The following is a 22,291-nucleotide window of genomic DNA, read 5'->3' on the forward strand; positions in this document are numbered from 1 at the left end:
TTCTTTATGCCTTTCCTCCATTTCCTCTGATCCCTCAAGTTATCCAGAAAGCAACCATTTTGAGAGCCAAATTGATTCTCATTGCTCCTTATTGGCCTCGACAAATTTGGTTTCCGTTCCTCCATCGTCACCTTTTGGTGCAGCCGTGGCATCTGGACCCAGTGCCAGATCTTCTGATTCACCAATCCGGTCAGCTGCACCGGTCTATCCCTTCTCTCAACCTCACAGCATGGTTGCTCCACTTCCTTCCTTAGCCAGGCTTCCTATGATCTCTAACCCTGTTAGAGACATCATAGTAGCTTCCTTAAAATCCTCTACCAGGAGGATTTATACGAGCAAATGGAAACGTTTTTCTTATTGGGCTAAAGCCAAGAATATTGATCCCTTCACTGCTCCAGTTCAAGCAGTTTTGGATTTCTTAGCGGAGATTTTTCACGCGGGCTCCTCTTCTTCCACAGTTAGAGTTCAGTTGGCTGCTATCTCGAACTTTCATGTCGGGTTCGCAGATCACAACATTATGTCCCACAGGCTTTGTAGAGCCTTCTTGAAAGGAATTTTCCTCCTGAAGCCTCCAGTCAGGAGTCCTCCTCCTCAATGTGACCTAAATTTAGTGCTGACATCCTTGATTCTTCCCCCCTTCGAGCCAGCTGTTTCTTGTTCCCTGAAATTTCTTTCATGGAAATCTTTATTCCTGGTTGCTATTACATCGGCTAGGAGGGTGTCTGAACTTCATGCTCTATCTGTTCGCCCCCCCTATTTGGTCTTCCACAAAGACAGAGTATCACTGAGAACTAATCCGACCTTTTTGCCTAAGGTCGCCTCAAAGACTAATTTGAATCAAGCCATTGATCTCCCTGTATTTTTTCCAAACTATTCAAACAGATCGGAACATAATTACATTATCTTGATGTCCACCGCCAACTCAGATATTACTTGGACAGAACAAAACAATTCAGGAAATCCGATCAACTCTTTGTTTCCTATGCTGATAACAAGAAAGGCCTTCCTGTCTCAAAAGTGACCTTATCTAGATGGCTTTCTTCTGTCATCGCTGAAATTTATCGGCTCAGGGGAAAACAGCTGTGCTCGAAACCTAAAGCACATTCAACCAGAAGCTTAGCTACTTCTACAGCCTTTCAAGCTAGACTTCCTTTAGACACTATTTGTGCACGCCACTTGGGCCACTCCTCATACATTTGTTTCCCATTACAAATTGGATTTGGCCTCCAGGGACAGAGCCAGTTTTGGCTCTACCGTTCTCAAGCGTCTGTTCCATTGAGCCACCCAGGATAGAGGTGCTAGGGACGCGGTCCCATCAAGCAAGAATGAAGGCGAGATTGACAACTTAACATTGAGAAGTTATGTACCTACCATAACGTTCCATGTTAGTTGTCTTCTCTCGCCTTCTTTCTTGTGACCCTCCCTCCTTCCCCCAGGCCTGGACAGACCTTTCTCTACAAGGAATTACACTTCTGAAGACCGTACAGAGCTGGTCCTTCTACCATACTGCAGGTTTTTCTCTTCTTCTTTCTTCCTTTGGGAAGTTATTATGCTAGGTGCTATTGCCCTTTTGTCATCAAACGAGATCTGGGTACTTACCGCCTTGCATCATGGGATATGGGGCTGCCTCGAGCTGGTAAAAGTGACTCTCGAGCTTAGCAAGTGCCGAGTCGGAGCCGAGGATTGGCTCTGAACCCATCAAGCAAGAAAGAAGGCGAGAGAAGACAACTAACATGGAACGTTATGGTAGGTACATAACTTCTCATTACTTACTGTTTATATTAATAGAGTTAAAAATAAAACATATTATTTACTATTATTTAGTTCTAATTATTATTAGTTAAAGCATGACAGATTATTTACAAACAAGCATAAGCAGTATAATCAAGAAAGTATAATTAGGAATAGCATTTGAAGAACATATAAACTTTTTACAAGGAATAAATATGTTATTATTCTATTAATCATATTTTCATTACTCTTCTCTCCCTGCCCTCCCCCACCCTTTACCCACTACATAATCTAAATAGAATGTCATTGTTTAAACAAAGAAAAGAAGAAAAGGAGAAGAAAAAAAAAAGAGAAAGAAAAAAATGTATCAAATTACTGACCTTACTTCTCTTTTTCAGAAAGAGAAACAAATTGAATCATAGCTTGTTATTAGTTCTTCAGATATTTTGACTGGTTATGAAACAAAACATTTCTTTGCACACAGAGAATAACTTTGATTAAATCTTTTTCAGAATATTTGTGGCTTTCTGGAAATGCAGGAACTATATTTAAAAAGATTAATAATGAAATAAAATGATGAGAGAAAAAAAAACATAGAACAAATCATTTGTTTTTTAGTCTCTTCTTCTTCTCTGAAGTCTTCCACGAAGTTTCAGTTGCCAGTCTCTTTAATGAAGGACTAGCCCATTCCATTTCCTCTATTTTATCCAAAATCTTATTTTTTTTGATAAACAGTAAAGCAGAGTCTAAGTCATCAAAAATTTTAGGACCATCAGGAAGGAAGATTTTAAGCTTGGCAGGAAACAGAAGGTATGTTTTAAACTGTGCTTTTTAAGCTCCCTTATTAGTGGCAGAAAAACTTTTCTTTTAGCTATTACCATGGAAGAATAGTCATTGTCAAACGCACAGTTGTCTCATTAATCTTAACAGGAGCTTTAGCCCAAGCAGATTTAAGAACCATCTCTTTATCAAAAGATGATAGAAATCTAACTATAACTGATCTAGGATAGTTTTGTTAGAGTTAGTATTAGCTATAGATCTATGTGCTCTTCGATACCAAAAGAGAATGCTTCTGGTAAGTCTAAAGTTTTAGGGAGCCATGTTGTTAAAAAGAAGTAATATTGTTACCTTCAATATTTTCTGGCAGTCCAAAAATCCTAATGTTATTGCGCCTAGATCTATTTTCCAGGTCATCAAGCTTTGTTTGTAAATGTGTATTTTGTTTCAGCAGAAACTCAATGTTGTTTTCCTCTTCTTGGATTCTATTTTCCATGTCATTCACAGCTTCTTCTATGCCTGTCATCTGGATCTTCTGTTGTTGCAGGTCTATATGTAACAAGTCTATTTGTTTTGTAGTTTTTTCTATGAAGGTATCTATTTTAGTATCCATTTTATCCATCTTAGCAGTAAGTTGCTGGATTATAGTTATCAGAGACTGAAATTCTTTCTTGATGCTGGAGTCTTGAGAATTTGTCTTACTGGAACTCATTTCAGACTGATAAACTGACAGGAAAATTTCCAAAGTGATTTCTGACAGGAATATTGTTAAAATTTCCTTTCTTTTTTAGATATAGTTCAAGAACTATATAAAACAAACATATTTAGAAATAAAATTACTTCAAAAATTAATTTTTTAAGTAACTAATTCCTGTCAGTGTAATGAAATTGGTGGAGCTAAAGAAATCTGCTGCTATCCTGAGTTCATCCTTGGCCACGCCCCCTATAGCTGCTAATCAATTTAATAAGATTTTGAGAGTAACAGATTGTTTAAGGGTAGACAGTTAGTCAGGATTTGTACAAGAACATAACCAGTGGTTAGTGAAGAATAGTTTAAGGTTAGTTTTAAATAGTGGAAGAGAGGTCTGGGTTGTTAGGTCATGTGGTAATAGATTCCATATTTTACCGACTGAGTTAGAGAATAGGGAGTCACCTGCTAAGTTTTTTGATAGGGTAGTGTGAATCAGCATTTTGTTGGAGGAGCGTAGCTTCTTCAGGTTCTTATATGGCATTATGAGGGTGGAAAGAATTGGGGTGTTATTGGGTTGATGTAGGGCTTTATGAGCTAATACAAGTTGGTTAAATTGTAGCTGGTGGGGGAGTTCAAGCCAACCTAGTTGTTTTAGGTTCTGACAGTGATGAGTCCTATATGGGGAATTTTTAGCAACTCTGGCTATATTGTTATATGATTTAGACAGTTTGTTAAGGTTGTTTTTAGAAAGATTGGTATAAATGGGGGAAGCATATAATAGAGTAGAGATTAAGTGGGTTCTTGCTATTGCGGTCCTGGCTTCTAGAGTAAGGAAATGTTTGATTCTATAGAGGGATCCAAGTTTTCTGTTAATAGATTTTATTGTAGTATTTATGTGTGCATCAAAATTTAGATGGTTATCAATTGTAATTCCTAGGAGTTTGGTGGTAGGGTCTGGAGAAATGAGGGTACCATTGCTGGATATGAGTGTGAAATGAAGAGGAGTAGACAAGTGGGAGGGAGTGAAGAGCAAGAGTTTAGTTTTTTTAGGGTTAAGTAGAAGGCAATGGTTAGAGAACCATTGTTCTACTGTGCTGAAGGCTTTTTGTGTGAGATAATGAAGTTTGGTTTGGGAAGTGCTTGAACAGATTATAGTGGAGTCATCTGCATATTGAATGCAGGTAGAAAGTGGAGTAGAAAGAAGAAGTCATTTATGAAAATGGAAAACAGTAAAGGACCTAATATGGAGCCCTGGGCGACACCTAGGGAGGTGGGAAGGAGGTCTGATAGGTGGTTTTGCCAGAGAACTGCCTGATGTCTGTTTTCAAGGTAGGATGTAAACCAGTTCATAGCAGGTGTGTCAAGAGAAAGGGAATTCAATAGGTGGAGGAGAAGTTGGTGATTAACCATGTCGAAGGCTTTTGATAGGTCAACAAAGAAAGCAGAGTTAAGGATATTTTTGTTGCGATTATTATTGACACAGTTAGTAAAGGATAACAAGGCTGTGGTGGTACTATGGAATGTCCGGAAGCCATGTTGACAGTTAGCTAGGAGATTATGATGGAGTAGGTGGTTTAGTAGTTGTTTGTGTATACACTTCTCCATTATTTTAGCAAGTGGGGAGATTAGTGCTATGGGGCGGAAGTTTGAGAGATCAGTGGAGTTGCCACCTTTGTGAAGAGGGATAATATAAGAGATTTTCCAGATTGATGGTATAATGCCTTCTTTTATGGTTCTATTGATCAATATGGAGTTGGGGTAGGCAATAGCTTTGGCTCCTATTTGAAGGAATTCTGCTGGAAGTTTGTCAGCTGAGGGGGTAGTAGGTTTTAATTTTTGTAGTAGGGAACAGATATAGGATGTGGATATAGGTTTGAGATGGAATAGTGGGGGAAGAGTGGAGTTAGGAATGGGCAGTTTAGAGATGTCAGGGGTTAACTGGTTAGCTAGATTTAGTATAGAAGTAGTAAAGAACGAGTTGAAGTAATTTGCTGTTTGTGTTGGGCAATCAGGGTTGGAGCCTAATGGATTAGGTGTGGGTGTTTTGCCTGGGGATAGTAGTGTATTAATAGTATTCCAAATTTTTTGTGGTTGTTTAAGGGATGATTGCTGTAATCAGATGTAAAAGTTCTTTTTATCTTGCAGGATAGCTTTTTTTGTTACGTTTCTTAGTTGTCTAAAGGTTTGGTGATCGGAACTATTTTTTGTGGAATGCCATTTTGCCCAAGATTTATTTCTACTATGGATTAGTTTCTTAGTATGAATTGAGAGCCATAGAGCTGGTTGAGTTTTGATTCTAACAGAGCGTATTGGGGCATGATGGTCAAGAATTGCTAGGAAAGTGTTGTTGAAGTGATTGACTGCCTCATTTATGGGTAGAGTTTTAAGAGGTGACCAGTTACATTGCTTAAGATTGGTTTGGAACAGATTGGGGTCAAATGTTTTTTGGTTTGGGTCGTTCTAATGGTAGTTGGGATAGTAAGATTTGTTTTGTGTCTGATAATATATATTAGAGAGTGGTCGCTGAGGTCATCTGGGAGGGTTCCTGTTGTATATTTTTCATGTGGGCTATTTGTTAGTATCCAATCCAGGATGCTTTCTTTATTATTAGGTTCATTTGTTCTGGTCGGGGAGTTTATAGTTTGTGAGTAACCATACAGGTTGATCAGAGTGGATGGATTAGTTTGGGTACATAAATTCCAGTCTATGTTAAAGTCTCCTAGGATTATGGTTTCCTGTGGGAGGTATGTAGAAAGGCAGTTTAATATGTCTTCTAGAGTACTTTGATTTTTACCTGGGGAAGATAGGAGCAGACGATGTTTATTGATTTGTTGGAGTTAAGCTGTAGTCTAGTTATAATTGTTTCTGCATTATTATCTAAGGGTAGATTGGAATTTATATTACTAATTTGTAGTCCAGATTTGTAGAGAATTGCAACACCTCCACCTTTTTTGTTTGTGCGGTCTTTACGAAAGATACTATAACCTGGGGGGATTATATCAACATCTTTTATTGTGGGTTTTAGCCAAGTTTCTGTTAGATAGAGGATGTCAAACTGATGAACCTTAAGAAGGGCATGAACCTGAGGTATTTTGTTGCAAATGCTACGTATGTTTAGATGGGCTATTGAGAGTGATTTGGAGGGTATGGTAGAAGGAAAGGGGGGTTGTCTTGTATTGGTTGCAGTTTGTGGTGAGTAGGGAAGGGTTTGGACCTGGGTTAGGGTGAATTTCCCCATCTATTAAGGAGTGGAGAAGTATAAAGTTCTTGAATTGTAGAGGTTTCCAATGGTAGTCAAATGATTTTCTATTGTTTAGAACGGAGTATTTGATGCGCATTAATCGATGATATTTAGGTAGAAAGTAACTGGATTTATAAATGACATTAAAAAAGCTTGTAGATAAAGCAGGTAAAGCTGTGAGAGTTTGTTTGGATGGAATGGTGAAAGTAGAGTGGAGGGGTTGTTCAAAAGTGGTTAAGAGGTAGGTAGTAGAAAGAGTGGGTAGGAGGAAGAGTAATAGAAGCAAGTGGCTATGATAAGGCATAGCTAAGAAGTGTGTAGGGGGTGATTAGAGGGGTAGGAGTTAAGTGTAGAGGTGGAATTTCTAGGAAGATAAGACAAGTGGTGGTGGGAGAGGTTTTATTTCTGAGGGGAGTGAAGATGAAGTGAGGAGGGTTATTAATAGAGGTGGGTGTGTCCAGAGATGGATGGTATGACTGGATTAATCTATAGGGGTGTGTTTTTGGGTGTATAAGTGTAGGGATGCTGGGGGCAGGTGAGATTTGGGGGCAGGGTAGGGGAGCGGAGTGAGCCCGCAGGGCGAACGGAGCGGGAAGAGACACAAGAGTAGCTTGTCAGGGTGACAATCAGTAATGAGTGAAAATATGCAGGTAAGTCCGGGAGTAATAGAGTATGGAGACTGTTGAGATGCTAGCAGGAGTATTTTGTATGGGGAGTAGAGAGTGAATTGAAGATATGATAGTTCAAGGGGAGATGAAAAATAGAGAGACCAGAGAATGTTAGAAAGGGAGTTAGGTAGATAAGGAAGAGCACATGAAAAAGGATATATATACGCAGAGGCTGGAATAGAGGCACCACCTAGTGGTTAGTCTCTAAACTACAGTTAAATAAGTCTCCTACAAGTGAGTCATGCCAGGGAGGGGGGATGAGACCAGTGCAATATAGTGAAGATATGGGCCAAGGTATAGTTAATTTAGAGAGAAAGGAGATTCGGGGAGGGGGTTGGCTGCTGGCTGACCTAACTGTGAGGCTTGCCTACCTGGCAAGAACTATAAAACTTTAATCTTAATACAGAATGTCTAGAAGTTATAGCAAGACATACTTCCACTGTCTCTACTCAGAGTATGGTCTCCCAAGGAGCCGAAAGTTAACTCTTAAGGATAGATAAGCTTTCTTAGGCATCCAGCTGGGTATATTCAGGTCAACTAGTAGGGATGTACAGGAGCAGAAGGCTGGTACATGTGGAAAGAGAGAAAAATAGGGAATGAGTAAAAAGAGAGATAAAAAAATAATTATATGTTAGCTACAGAGCATGCAGACAAATTTAAAAATGCAGTTGCATTATCTGTTACATCAGGAATTCACAGTATTCAATTTACCTTATATGACAGTGTATATCAGTAAGTAACTAGGAGAAAGGCCATTCAAGCTATCTATACAAAGCTAAAATAACAGAAAAAATGCATTTTCATCCTAGTGTTTAACTTGTATTTCCTGAACAAAAATACAGTAAGAAGCAGGATATACAGTCAGTGCCTAAATACTTCATTCATAGTATGTTGTTTTATTTTTATTTATTTTTTTTAAATAAAAAGAACAAATGTGTACATTTGTGTAGGATATGCTACTTTAACATCCTTTACTGTTCGCTGGCTAAATTAAGAGTGAACAGTGCCAAGGACCCATGGATGTCACTAATTAATGGGAGCTTGAGCAATACAGTAACCTATAATCAGCTGGGTATTTCAGAGTGGAATGTAGCTTGCAAACACAACACTTGCGGAGTCTAATTAAGTTATGCTACAGTGCTTTCATAAGCTCCGTGGCTTTAACAGAGGTAATACAATAGGGTACAAGAGTCTAATTAATTATGCTACAATGTTTTCATAGGCTCCGCAGCTGTTACAGAGATAGTATAATGGGTTCGCTTTCACCAGCTTGAGCATGGTAGTTATAATACTCTAATTTAAGATCCCCTACTCCTCGCTAGATAGTATAAAGCAGCAAAGTGTGGGGGTACCAAACACAACGCTCATTACGGTAAGCCAGTACACTGCAGCAAACCTATATTCAGCTGGGAATGTGTAGTAGCAGTTAAGAGTTCAAGCGCACCGCTTGTGAAGACTGATTGACTTTTGTCGCGATGCTTAAATAAGCTTCGCAGATGTTCAAGGGAGTAGCGCAGTAAGGTTGTTATCACCAGTTGTGTTGTCCCACTCCAACACAGATTATATGATAGAATTACAGTCTAAGAAGCATGAAACATGATACAGGGTAGTGAACAGAATTACCATTGTGTCCACGGAGGTACTAACCATTAGGTAGAATCCCATGTGTACGAAGTTGAGTTGGATAAGTGTGTGTGGAGAGAGTGTATTCAACAAATAAGACCTTACACAATTAAATTATACTATACAACGGATAACGCAAGTAAACAGTATTTTATAAACAATCCTAGCAAAAATGCTTAAAAACATGAAATAACTTACAGTGGACAAGCTCCGGGTCAGGGCGCACAGCAGCCGGGTGTGGGTGGGAGAAGAAAGATGGCAACCCCTGGTACGGGTTATATTTATAAGGTAAGTGAGGACGTAGGTATAGAGGGGGAGGGCAGTGAAGTCATAAAGCAGATATGGGGCAAAAAACGCGAGATGAATAGGTCACAAGTCTGTAAGAAAAGGAGGGGGAGGGAGTAGGATAGGGGGAGGAGATCTCAGGTGTTGAGAGTGGGAAAGGTAGAGGGCAAATAAGAACAGTCGATTTGGAAAGAAAGGGAGAATAGAAGTAGGGGTGTGGGGGAGATAGAGAGTTGGATGTTGGTTAGGACAGAGAAAAATCTGTAAAGGTAATGAGAGGAGCAGACAGCAGGATAACCGAGACACAAGAGTAGCTTGTCAGGGTGACAGTCAGTAAGGAGTGAAAATATGCAGGTAAGTCCGGGAGTAATAGAGTATGGAGACTGTTGAGATGCTGGCAGGAGTATTTTGTATGGGGAGTAGAGAGTGAATTGAAGATATGATAGTTCAAGGGGAGATGAAAAATAGAGAGACCAGAGAGTGTTACAAAGGGAGTTAGGTAGATAAGGAAGAGCACATGAAAAAGGATATATATATACACAGAAGCTGGAATAGAGACGCCACCTAGTGGTTAGTCTCTAAACTACAGTTAAATAAGTCTCCTACAAGTGAGTCATGCCAGGAAGGTGGGGGGGGGGGGATGAGACCAGTACAATATAGTGAAGATATGGGCCAAGGTAAAGTTAATTTAGAGAGAAAGGAGATTCGGGGAGGGGGTTGGCTGCTGGCTGACCTAACTGTGAGGCTTGCCTACCTGGCAAGAACTATAAAACTTTAATCTTAATACAGAATGTCTAGAAGTTATAGCAAGACATACTTCCACTGTCTCTACTCAGAGTATGGTCTCCCAAGGAGCCGAAAGTTAACTCTTAAGGATAGATAAGCTTTCTTAGGCATCCAGCTGGGTATATTCAGGTCAACTAGTAGGGATGTACAAGAGCAGAAGGTTCCACTGTCTCTACTCAGAGTATGGTCTCCCAAGGAGCCGAAAGTTAACTCTTAAGGATAGATAAGCTTTCTTAGGCGTCCAGCTGGGTATATTCAGGTCAACTAGTAGGGATGTACAGGAGCAGAAGGAGTGGACAAGCTCCGGGTCAGGGCGCACAGCAGCTGGGTGTGGGTGGGAGAAGAAAAAAAAAAAAACTTCTATTGCAAGATGGTTAGTACAGACTTCAGTATGGTTCTCTCTGTCCCCTCAGTGTTTGATATACAGCTCTATGAACTTAAATAAATAGGTGTTCAAGTCTGTGCTTTCTGACAGTTCTAATAAAGATTTCTTCTGTGGCATCAGCAGTTATCTTATTCACTCCACTGTAGCTCAGGAAGTTTGCACTGTAACTTTCCAATGGGCATTTTGACAGAATCAAATTATATCTTCACATTTCAAACAAATGTTCATATCTCTGCAATCACAGGGATTATGAAAGAAGTATAAATGGCAAACGCTTCTGCGCAAACTATTTTTATAGTGGCAGTATTCTTGTGAAGTTCCAGGTCTTAAACTGAATTGTATAAGCCACAGTAAACACATTACATTTGTAATATTTTGTAAACAACTTACAATATATCAGCAACGACTCAAGTTACACACATACTATCAGCAGCATTTTATTCATCTAGCTGAGAACTTTCATATGAAGGTAAGGAGTTCTGTCTGTGTTATTTGGTTGTTGAGATATTTAGAAAAAATGTGAAAATTATAGCTGTATAAATTAATCTCTTAAAAAACAACAGTTAATATCTATTCACTTGCACTAGACAGAGGTAAAATATTAATGGAGTTGAGCTTGCCATTGTGTAAGGTGTAAGATGAAATCTTTTAAAAACTTGTACGTAGCATGGTTTTGTAATTATTGATGCAAACATGTACAAATTATATTTAATGCCTACAGGCATCAGTAGGAGTTAACTGCAGCTGCACCTGGATGCATCCGTTGGATGTAATGAGCTAATATTCAGTTCTATAGACTGTGAACATGGATAGGCAGAAGATCAAATCTGGTAATGTATTTGTAAAAGACAGTAATGACAGTTACAACTGGCTTATCCAACAAATGATGATAGGAAAACCCACACTTATGTGAACACTAATAGGGTTAAAGGGGTTTGAGGCCCAGAATACATTTTAGGGGAAACATAACCATTGCAACAGATTCTTTCAAGTGTGTGCTTCATGAGACTTCAGTATGGTTCTCTCTGTCCCCTCAGTGTTTGATATACAGCTCTATGAACTTAAATAAATAAGTTTTCAAGTCTGGCAAGATCTAAGTACTGAGTGTGTAAAAGACTAGTGACATGCAGGATTGACATGGGTAGAAAAGGACCAACTTTTGGAATATTGTTAATGGAAATCTTATGCATTTAGCACAATGTTCAGATTATCCATTCAAGTATGTGTCATCTGACAAGTCTGATATGAAGTATTATATGGTGTTTTCAATTAAGGCACAGGTCAAGAGGAGCTTGAAGTACATTGCATATGTTCTAAACAAGTAGTGAATCCCTTTTATTATTTTGTTCACACTACAGGGATTGCAGACTGCAGTAGCTTATTCAACAGATCATGTCTGTTGTGCTACATAGTGGTCACAAAGTGTAATAGGACCTTTGTTATGATAGCTTGTTATGGTTTTACCATGGGTAGGTGATGTCCATCCAGGAAATACTATATTTCCTTATGAGCTTGCCATTATAATGATTATTCTATTGCAAGATGGTTAGTACAAAAGCAGAACAAGTAAGCAATGTTGTGGAATAGTTATTGTCTGTCATTTTGTGGCAAAAACATTTGAGAATTTACCTCTGATAGTATGGATCTGCTAATGAACAGCCGCGGTGGTGCAGCGGTAGGATTGTCGCCTCACCGCAAGAGGTTCTCCCATTTGATTTTCAGCTGGAGCGCCTTCTGTGTGGAGTCTGCATGTCCTCCCCTCAGTTGAGTGGCATTAAAAAGACATGGTGAATGGGTGTACCTTCGTTGAAGGTTGGGCATCGGGCTGGCACCTCGGCACTGTAAAAACTCTACTGCCAATCATTAGCAGAATGGAGTTCTGCTGTGGCGACCCCTAACTGGGAAAAGCCAAAAGAAGAAGTATGGCTCTGCTAATGGCTGTGCAATGGAAGTAGTGACTGATGCACAGAGGACAACAACATTGTTACAGACTGGTCTACACCTGTGGTATTAAACTTATAGCAGAGTCTACAGTCCATTTACTACCTGATGGCGATGTTGCACCTGTCTGTGAGGTATGCTGTGTACTGTGATCCAGATATTCCAGATATGTTGTATAATGGTTAAGATGGGAGACATTTTGACTTATGACATGATAGTATACTGCCTTTAGAGGAATTCTTCATCATACTGTATTGTCTGTCTAAGCCTGGCAGCAGCAGAATGTGCATAAGTAATATAATACTTAAAAAGCCAAACTGCTTTACATTCCCATTGTTTATTATGGGAACAACTGTTTTGGTATATTGGCAGGCTAGAAGTTCATTAATGAAATAGTTGTATGTATGTATGTATGTATATATGTATTGCCACTAATCTAGTGTCACAGTGCATGAAGAAGTTGTTATTCCACATTACTACCATCAAGGATGTGTGTGTTGCAATTACTTTTCCTTTAAGTTAACTATAATTATTGTTTGGTTCCATGCAAACAGTTTTTGGAAGTCTTTGTGTGATTTTGGTGGCCTTGATTATTGGTCTTCCTTTCATGCAGACCTAATCATTTCCATAAGCATACAATGTCATTCACAGACACACAACCTATATGTTACTGGACTGCCTCCACGTGGCTTCTGTCTTCCAGGATTTCCACCTTAACATATTTCTCATGGCATATCCCATTCTGTCATGTAGTTACATTTCATCTGTTCTAGATATACATCTGTACCAATACATTGTAGCATAACCTTCTATTAATATGCTGTTCAAAGTGTCAGTGAATTGCACTACATACTGAGCTGGGATGTATTAAAAATCCCAAGTCTTTCTCTTCCCAACATGCATATTGCTGCCACAACTGTTATTATTGTTTCCACTATCAGTACTTGTATGAACATTATGTCCAGGGTTACTCCTTTTTTTCTCAACTGGTCTACATATTTATTTGTGTAGTTTCCCATACCACTGCAATGGCACTTCACTACATATAATGCATGGGAATTTGTAAACTTGTGTTACATGCATGTCTGTTCATTTCCTACTGGATCATCTGGTTGTGTATCACATTCTTGACATTACTTGTACCAAATCTGGTAATGCCAACATCACAACATTGAATCTGAGAATGCCAGAAACCCAAAACATTAGAGCACACCAAATCTCGATTGTCCCTACTGCTCAAGACCCACAAACAAGTCCTAATATGGGTCATAGAGGGGATCAAGTCAGGAGTTTGGAATACTGTGTTTCTGGTGGTGTGAGTTGCTATGTTGTGATGTTGGTGTTACCAGATTCAGTATAGATAACATTGAGCATTTGATAGACAGCTCTAGCAACTTTCCTTGTCCACTGGTATTGTTTGACTCCCCTGTCTTTTATGTATTCCAAGGTGCTTTATCTATTGTTGCATCATTCACATGTATTCACTTAATGAGCTCTGGCTTATTTGCATTCCTATGTTTACATTGTCCGCACGTAGTTGCAAGCATGTGTTTTAGGTTCAAGCAGTAGCTGCTCGATATGTAGAGTAACTTGGGGTCTTGTATATTTGATTAGCACTGTTGCTCATACTACATAGTCAGCCAATCATGTTAGCTTTAATGGGGTGTATACACACTGTTAATAAATGCTCAGTGTTTGTGTGTAGATATCTAATTTAAAGCAGAGTTTAACTTTACAACATGTTTCATCTGTTAGTTCGTTGAATCTCTCTAATTACTAAAATTGTATTTCTTTTGCAGAAGAGTTTAAAGTAATTTATGTGTGATTAAGTGTTTATGAAGACAAGTTAAACTTTAGCTTTTCCTAGTAGTTTGAAATATATATAGCCAGAAGAGCAAATCTTGGTGCCTTAAACAGTGGCATGCCATATTTAGCTGATGATACAATTGCTGGTAAAGTTATTTCCATTAAACAAAGTTGCATCTATTTGAAAATGTTCACAATATAAATTTTAATTAAAGATATACTATAGAAGAAGATGCATACAATGTTTTGTCCAGTTCTCTCTTAGGGAGTTAAGTGTTGTCCAGCAGCATTAATTTATGCCAATCTTTTCATTAGTTAAGATAAATTATAGTATGCTGCAACTAAAGTCAGAAAAAAAAAACTTGAGGTATTGATGCATTAACGTTAAAGGTTTACAAATGTACCTATTAATGTTGGGCAGTTCCTAAACAATAATAAGACTCCCCACTGGCACAGCTATAGGGTTAAGATCTCAACTAAGGGGTCAAGCCAAGACCTCCAGCACCGTCTCTATCCAGCCAGTGCTTCATGTCCTTGTCCAATTAGCTGACACACACACACACGTTGAGATTTGATTTATATACAAACACACAGACACTACCAGGAAGGCTGGCACAGGTTTACTAGCTATGCTCCCTTCTGCCCAGACTATAAGGTAGTTATCACTGTCACCAACCCCTCTTTATCAGCTACTTAAGGCCCTTACAAAGGATGACTAATCCTACTGTGTAATGTTACTATTATCCAAATGGTAAGTGTGACCAAGACTTACAAGGCTATTTAGAAGTGTACAGTGTCATCAAATGCATATGCAAGTATTCTAATACTTAAATGTGTCTCACAAATATCAGCCACAAAGATAGGTTTAAATATATTTAATAATAAATAATAAAAGAACATGACAATACTCAGAAAACAAACACAGTTACTTAATAGTTCAAAATCACAGAAAATATTTTAAAACAACATTGCAGGACAGTCTCAAATAAATATATAAAATATCTAAACTAATCTTGACTACGTTCCTATCTATATCTAAAAGAAATTTTTGTACCCTGGTTACTTAGTATTAGCAAGGCAAGTGCAGATGATGATGAGTGGATGTTCTTGTTAGGTCCAAGACAAAATACAAAATGCCCAGTCTCTCTGTGAGAGTTCTTAAATTAATATCACATATTACTGCTGGGTTAGCCTGAATGACATCAGTATTTGTCACCTGACTTCAGTTCCCATGCTAAAACAGAAACTAATAGAATTTTAACATCTCTGTGTGAGAAATGCATCTCTCTCAGATTTTTGCTCAGAACTGGAAAGCGTAAAACAATAAAACACTTTACATTTTAAACCTAGTAATTACTTTTCTTTCAGGACAATAGAAAAACTCCTAGCTCTAGTCATTGAGTCTGCTTGCTGCAGTGAAACTAACTTTATATCACATTGTAAAGCATTTAATTTCAACTTATTTTCTTGAAGTTTTGTAAGTTAATCTTCTATATTCCAGCAGTGTATGCTGTGGTTACATTTTTGAAGCTCACTACATAATATATAGTTCTGTACAAAGCATATCAATATTCATAAATTACAGAATTATTTACAAAATTCCAGATAGCTGGGAGTGTCACAATTCTCACCCCCCCAAAACTCAAGTTGTTTTTTTCAAGTGACCCTTGAGAAACATTGCTTGAGATGGTTGAGGCTATCTGGGAATATCTTACCCCATTACCTGTCTTCAGAGCCCATCTGCGTTGGCATTGCTAACCTCACTGTGGTGCTACACTGTCATATCATATGCTTGCAGCTCTAGGCTCCACCTTAATAACTTGGAATTTTGGTGGCTGGCTCAATGTAGCCATGTTAAGGGATTGTGGTTTGTAACTACAGTGAATTTCCTTCCATACAGATAAGGCTGAAGTTTCTGCAGTGACCACACTATGGCTTGGCATTCCTTTTCTACCGCTGCACAGCATTCCTACATGGGTTGGAGACTACATCTGAGATAAACCACTGGGTGCTATTCTTCCTCTGAGGAAATCTGGCTAAGTACAGACTTACCCCATGGTTTGAAGCATCCACCTGCACAAGAAATTATTTGCTGAAATCTGGACTGGCTAACACAGGGGTTCCTCCCAAAGCTCCTTTAAGCTTCTGGAATGCCTGTTCATATGCTGGGGTCCACACTACCTTATCTGGCCTGTTTTTCCTTGTCAGGTCTGTGAGGGGAGCAACCATGGTACTATAACTGGGAATGAACATTCTGTAGTACCCTGCTGTCCCTAGAAATGCCCTCAACTGTTTTTTTGGTAACAGGAGCAGGCTGTGTCTGAATGGCTTCCACTTTGACAGGTTCTAGCCTGATCTTACCACTTCCCACTTTATGTCCTGGGTAGGAGACCTCTGCCATAACCACCTGACATTTGCTGAGCTTAATGATCAACCCGGCCATCTGTAGTCTACGAAGCACCTCCCTGACATGCTGAAGGTGCTCTTGCCAGGACTGGCTATAGATGGCAATATCATCTAGGTAAGCAAGGGCAAAATCTTCTGCTCCTGCTAGGATACAATCTACCCACCTCTGGAAAGTTGCTGGGACATTTTTCATCCCAAAGGGCATTTTTGTGAACTCATACAAGCCAAACAGAGTCACAAAGGCTGACCTCTCTTTAGCACTGAGAGTGAAGGGCACCTGCCAGTACCCCTTGGTAAGATCAATAGTGGTAAGATACTTAACCTCATCCAACTGTTCTAGGGCTTCATCTGCCCTAGGCATGGAATAAACATCTGACTCTGTTTGACTATTTAATTTCCTGTAGTCCACACAGAACCTGGTGCTGCCATCCTTCTTTGGTATAAGCACCACTGGGGAGACCCATGGACTGCTGGACTCCTGAATTACCCCTAGTTCCAACATTTCCTGTATCTCCCCTCTCAGAGTCTGACTCTCTCAGGCACCCTATATGGGGCCTATTTAATAAGCCTTTTGGGGTCATGTAGCCACATGGTGCTGCATCAAGTGGGTGCACCCTGTTTTCCCAGTGAACATGTCCCAAAACTCCTGTAACAGTGCTTGGATTTCTCAAAGCCAGGTAGGGATAACTGCTTGGACATTGCTACCCCTTCGACTAAGGTGTCAGTCCGAGCCTCACCTTGAAGATCAGTCACCAGATCCCCCTCATACTCCTCCTCCACTGCAAATACTCACACAATGGCCTCCCTATCATGGTAAGGTTTCATCATGTTAACATGGTGAATTTCTGCCTCTGCCTCCTGCCTAGCAGTCCTACCATGTAGTTAACATCACTGACATCCCTTACTACTTTGTAGGGTCCCTCCCAGGCTGCCTGCAGCTTGTTGTGTCTGACAGGAATGAGAACCATTACCTGCTGCCCTACAGCATACCCTTTAGCTTGAGTATTCCTGTTATACCAGACCTTTTCTGCTGTTGAGCTTCTTCCAGGTTTCCCTGGGCCAAGCCCATGAGTTTCCTGAGCTTTGTCCTGAGTTTTAGGACATATGCCACAACAGGCTCCTTGTGAGATTCACACTCACCCTCCCACTCATCTCAAATCAAACCTAGAGGTCCCCTCACGCTATGCCCATACATCAACTCAAAGAGTGAAAACCTGTGGATTCCTGGGGCAACTCTCTGTAAGTATATAACAGATGGGGCAAATATTTGTCCCATTCCATCTTAAACTAATCTGCAAATGCCCATAGCATCATCTTGAGTGTAGGGTTTAAGCTCTCAACAAGACCATTAGTCTGGAGATGGTAGGGGGTGGTCCTTAGGTGCTTCACCCCACAGTGTTTCCATATGCAAGCCAGCAGGTCTGACATGAAGTTGGCACCACTGTCAGTCAGTAGTTCTTTTGGAAAACTACCCTGTTGAAAATCTCTAACAAAGCATTTGCTACCTTTTCTGCCTCAATGGAAGACAGAGCCACTGCCTCAGGACATCTGGTAGCATAATCTACTACCACTAGGATATACTATTTCCCTGTGGAACTTGGGGTATTCAAAGGCACCACAATATCCATAGCTACCCTCTGAAATGGCTCCTTAATCACAGGAAAATGCATCAAAGAAGCTTTCACCTTGTCTCCTGCATTGCCTACATTTTGGCACTGCTCACAGGTCCTGCAGGACCCTGTTACATCTCTGGAAATCCCAGGCCAATAGAAGTTCTGCATAATACATCTCTTTGCATGCTTTATGCCCATATGACCTGCAAAGGGAATATCATGGGCTATGGCTAGAAGTGGCAGATGGTAGGTTCTGGGCACTACCAACTTCTGTATTCTCTCACCCTTTATATCTCCTTCAGTGGGTCTACTCTCTATACAGTATCCCTTTGTCCCATAATACAGATTCCCTCTTCCTTTGACAATCAGGTGTCTCACTAGCTACCGCCCTCAGGCCTTGTAGGGTCTGAGAGCTGAGCCTGTCACAACTCTGTCTTAGTAACCATTCTCAGCTCCCCTTCTTCAGTAAGTCTGTTATTCTCTGACAGCAGTGCCTCACTGTCAGACTGGGTACTACTATCACCTCAGCCCTTGCAGTCACTCTGTCCAAAGGAATTTCAGTAACATCAAGCAGCTGTGGCTCACCTCCAGTCTCACTGCTACAAGGTTGCTCCCTCCCTGAAGTAACCACCTCATTGGTCCTAGCTGCAAGTGTGCAGTTTGTCTGGGTCTCCCCCAGGCTACTAGACCTACATGCTTGTCTCCAAGCCTGGCTGCATGTAGCTGCATGCACATACGGTACTGCATTATCAAAATCATTCCCTATCACGACATCTGCAGGGATATCTTCAACAAACCTACTTGCTGGCTTCTTTTTCCACCCACCCAGTCAAGCTCAACCCCAGCCAAAGGTATTTAGAATGAGGTTCCTCCTAAAGCTCTGACTGGAGTAGAGTCCCAAGCAAGTAATGGTTCTCTGTAACCATTGCAGGCTTTACAACGGTTAGGTCAGAGGCTGTGTCTCTCTTAGCCATGGCCTCTTTCCCATTCATTAAGATAGGATATAATCTCTTGTTTGGTACCCTTGTTGTCTTGAGACAACCTACTGTTGGCATTTTGTCATTCCCGCTTACTGGTTCTCCCACCTTTTGTTCCCCACATTGCTTCCATGGACATCTATATGCTACATGGCCCCACTGGTTGCATTTAAAACATTTAACCTTTGGACCTGGACATGTACCTGGCTAGTGGCTTCCCCTGCTACTGGGGGAACTCTGCTGGGAAAGTCAGGGTATCCCTTTCAGGTACAGTGATGCCTTGCTTGCTAGGTATAGGTCTCCTTCTTCCCCACCTCATCTGCAGAAATGCATTGTCTATCAGCTAACCAGATTCTCATATCCTCAGGCAAAATGCTAAGGGCTTATTTCCTCACCAAAAGATCTGCCAGCCCTTCAAAAGTGGTGACCTAAGATTCACTCACCCAACTATGAAAATAAGTGCTTAGTTCAGCAACATCTTCACACACACTTTCATCTGTCTTACATTTATGCTCACAAAACTTTTTCCTATAAGCTTCAGGTGTTCACTTAAAAAATTCTAAAAGATAGTTTTTTGCAACATTATAATTTAAACAATCGGTATCAGACAGTTTAGAAATTACAGTTACAGCTTTACCATGGAGTAAGGGGGTCAGGAACCATACCTGAGCCCTTGGTTAACATTATACTGAATACATACCCTCTCAAACATATGAATGAAACACAAAATTAAACTCCTCTGTAAATTGTGGAAAAAATGTACTGACCTTTGTTGCTTTTGGGGTTCAGTTACTACCTTCCCCATTACCTCCATGACTCTGGCGAAGAGTCAGCATCTCCTTTTCATGTTCTGTCTGCCACTCCTTCTCCTCAGCTTCTAGGCATCACATTTTCTCATTTTCCTCAGCCTTCAGACATTGCAGTTTCTCATTTTCCTCAGTCTCTAGATGTCTCAGTCTCTCTGCTGCTTCTATTTCCAAACACTTGGCCTCCAGCTCAAGTCTCTTTAACTCCAGACAGATTTTTAAGTCCTCGGTGGAAAGGTTGAGCTATCCATTTTCTGAGAGTTGTACAACTCCACAGCCAGTCTGATTGTCTTCCTGGTTGCTATTCTGTGATGCAGCTGTGACTAAAGCTGCAATCATGTTGGCTTTAGTCAGGTTGGCATGCACCAGTCCTTTAGCCTGGCATATTTCAGCCAATTGGCTCCATGTCAGCTTGCCATACTCCTCTGCTGACATGCTTGCCTGCTCTCCCTAACTAAGCTAGCAGAAAAACAAAACAATTGTGATATGAACTGTGCATGTTCACTGTGTGCCTGATTGAGAGTGCAAACACCTTCAGTGACCACTGTACACAGGCAACAGGAATTCAATATCGACACCACTACAAGTCAATTAATATGTGATGTGGCTAATTATACAATGACCCCCCCATTAATATTCAAAAACTTGCACGCTGATTGGTCACCGTGCACATTGCAAATCAAAGTTATAGTAATGGAAAAAGGTCCGGTCGCCCGGACTTTTTCCATTACTATAACTCTTTTTTACAGCAATGGAGAAAGCAAGATCTCCATTGCTTCACACTGTCTCGCTATGTTAAACAAGTTTAACATAGCGAGGCAGCTTTAAAAAAAGCAACAGAGATTCTACGTTGCTTTTTTTAAAGCTGTCTCGCTATGATAAACTCCTTTAACATAGCGAGATAGTTTGTAAAAAGCAACGGAGATCTTGCTTTCTCCGTTGCTTTTTTTAAAACTGTCTTGCTATGTTAAATGGGTTTAACATAGCGAGACAGCTTTAAAAAAAGCAACAGAGATTCTCCTTTGCTTTTTTTTAAAGCTGTCTATGTTAAACCCATTTAACTTAGCAAAACAGCTTGTAAAAAGCAACGGAGGTCTTGCTTTCTCCGTTGCTTTTGCCCATAGCTCTGATGTACTGTGCAGGCATACGCATGCGCAGTACATCAGAACTGCCGCAGAATACCAAACAGCTGTGGAAGGGCAGCAAGGAGGCATTATACAATTCCATTATTTAAGAAAAGTAATTATTTTTTTTCTTAAATAATGTCATTGTATAATAGCAATAACCCACTTCTGGGTGTGGGTAATGCTGGATTTACCCACGGTTGTCTTTGTTTGGCCACTCGGGCTTTGCCCTCGTGACCAAACCACACCAACCGTGGGTAAATCCAGCATTACCCACACCCAGGCATGGGATATTGCTATATTCACCACTGTCAACCAATTAATATGTGATGTGGATATCCCACCACTGCCAACCAATTAATATGTGATGCCACTGCACTGGCCCAGTAATCAAGGAGCCTCAATCCTTAACACTGGCAACAGTGAGGGACATACACAATGGGAGGATGACAAGTGCACACAATAAAGTACAATTTCCCTTATGATGAAGTCCAGTTTTACATGGATGAAAGCGCTTAACCAGAGGTGTTTTATTGCGTAGATTGTATTAAATAAAGTCTTTTACATGAACGACTCTTGGTGACTCTGTACCTGCAGAGTTTTTGGATTTTTCTTTGTGGTACTGTTGTCGTATTACGCTGCTTGGACTGTTTACATTATAAAAACAAATGTTATAAATAAAACAAAACCAACAGAACATGAGTGAGCAATTAATCAAGCAAACCAGAATTTAATGTAGCTGGCAAGATGCTAATAAACCTATGTTTAAGTGATCTGTATACTGACAGCAGCATATCTGAAAAGTACTAGGCCCCTACACATGAATTCAGCTACCCATTGCTTGAGCACAGAAACAGAGTCAGCAAATGGACAGATCTACATAAAGTTAACATACAGATACTGTGCTGTTACAGGGAACTGACTAAAAATGTTAATTATCCCAAAACTAGCAACCTCAGCAAGCTGTAATAAAATCATTGCAATGTAAGACTAGTACTTCTCAAAGAAAAAATACACTTACATAACAGTAGGAACTCCAGACTTTTGTTTTCCACATCTCTAACTAAAAGACCATTGAACAAATATTCTGTGTAGGACATCTTTCAAGGAAAAACTGAGAGCTAGCAGCTTTATTAAAAGTCAAAAATACCTTGTTAGCATGTAACAAAAAAACTGCACAAGTAAAAACACAGAGCTAGTGCACCAAAGGTTAAGTGGTTCCGTCTCTACTAGTGTTTGGGACTTCTTCATTACCTAAAATGCTAGTGTAGTACTTCACAGTTTAAAATACCTATTCACTGATTGGGCATGCAACAATTTCATTTGATAACAAGATAAGTGTTTAAATTTGTAATACAGCCTTCTATAAAATCAACAGACAACATTCAGTCAAGTTAAAAAGGCAAAAGATTGCAAACTTCAGACTACACA

The sequence above is a fragment of the Protopterus annectens genome, chromosome 11.part0 (genome assembly GCF_019279795.1).
Source record: "Protopterus annectens isolate FY-2018-M chromosome 11.part0, PAN1.0, whole genome shotgun sequence".
Taxonomy (NCBI): Eukaryota; Metazoa; Chordata; order Ceratodontiformes; family Protopteridae; genus Protopterus; species Protopterus annectens.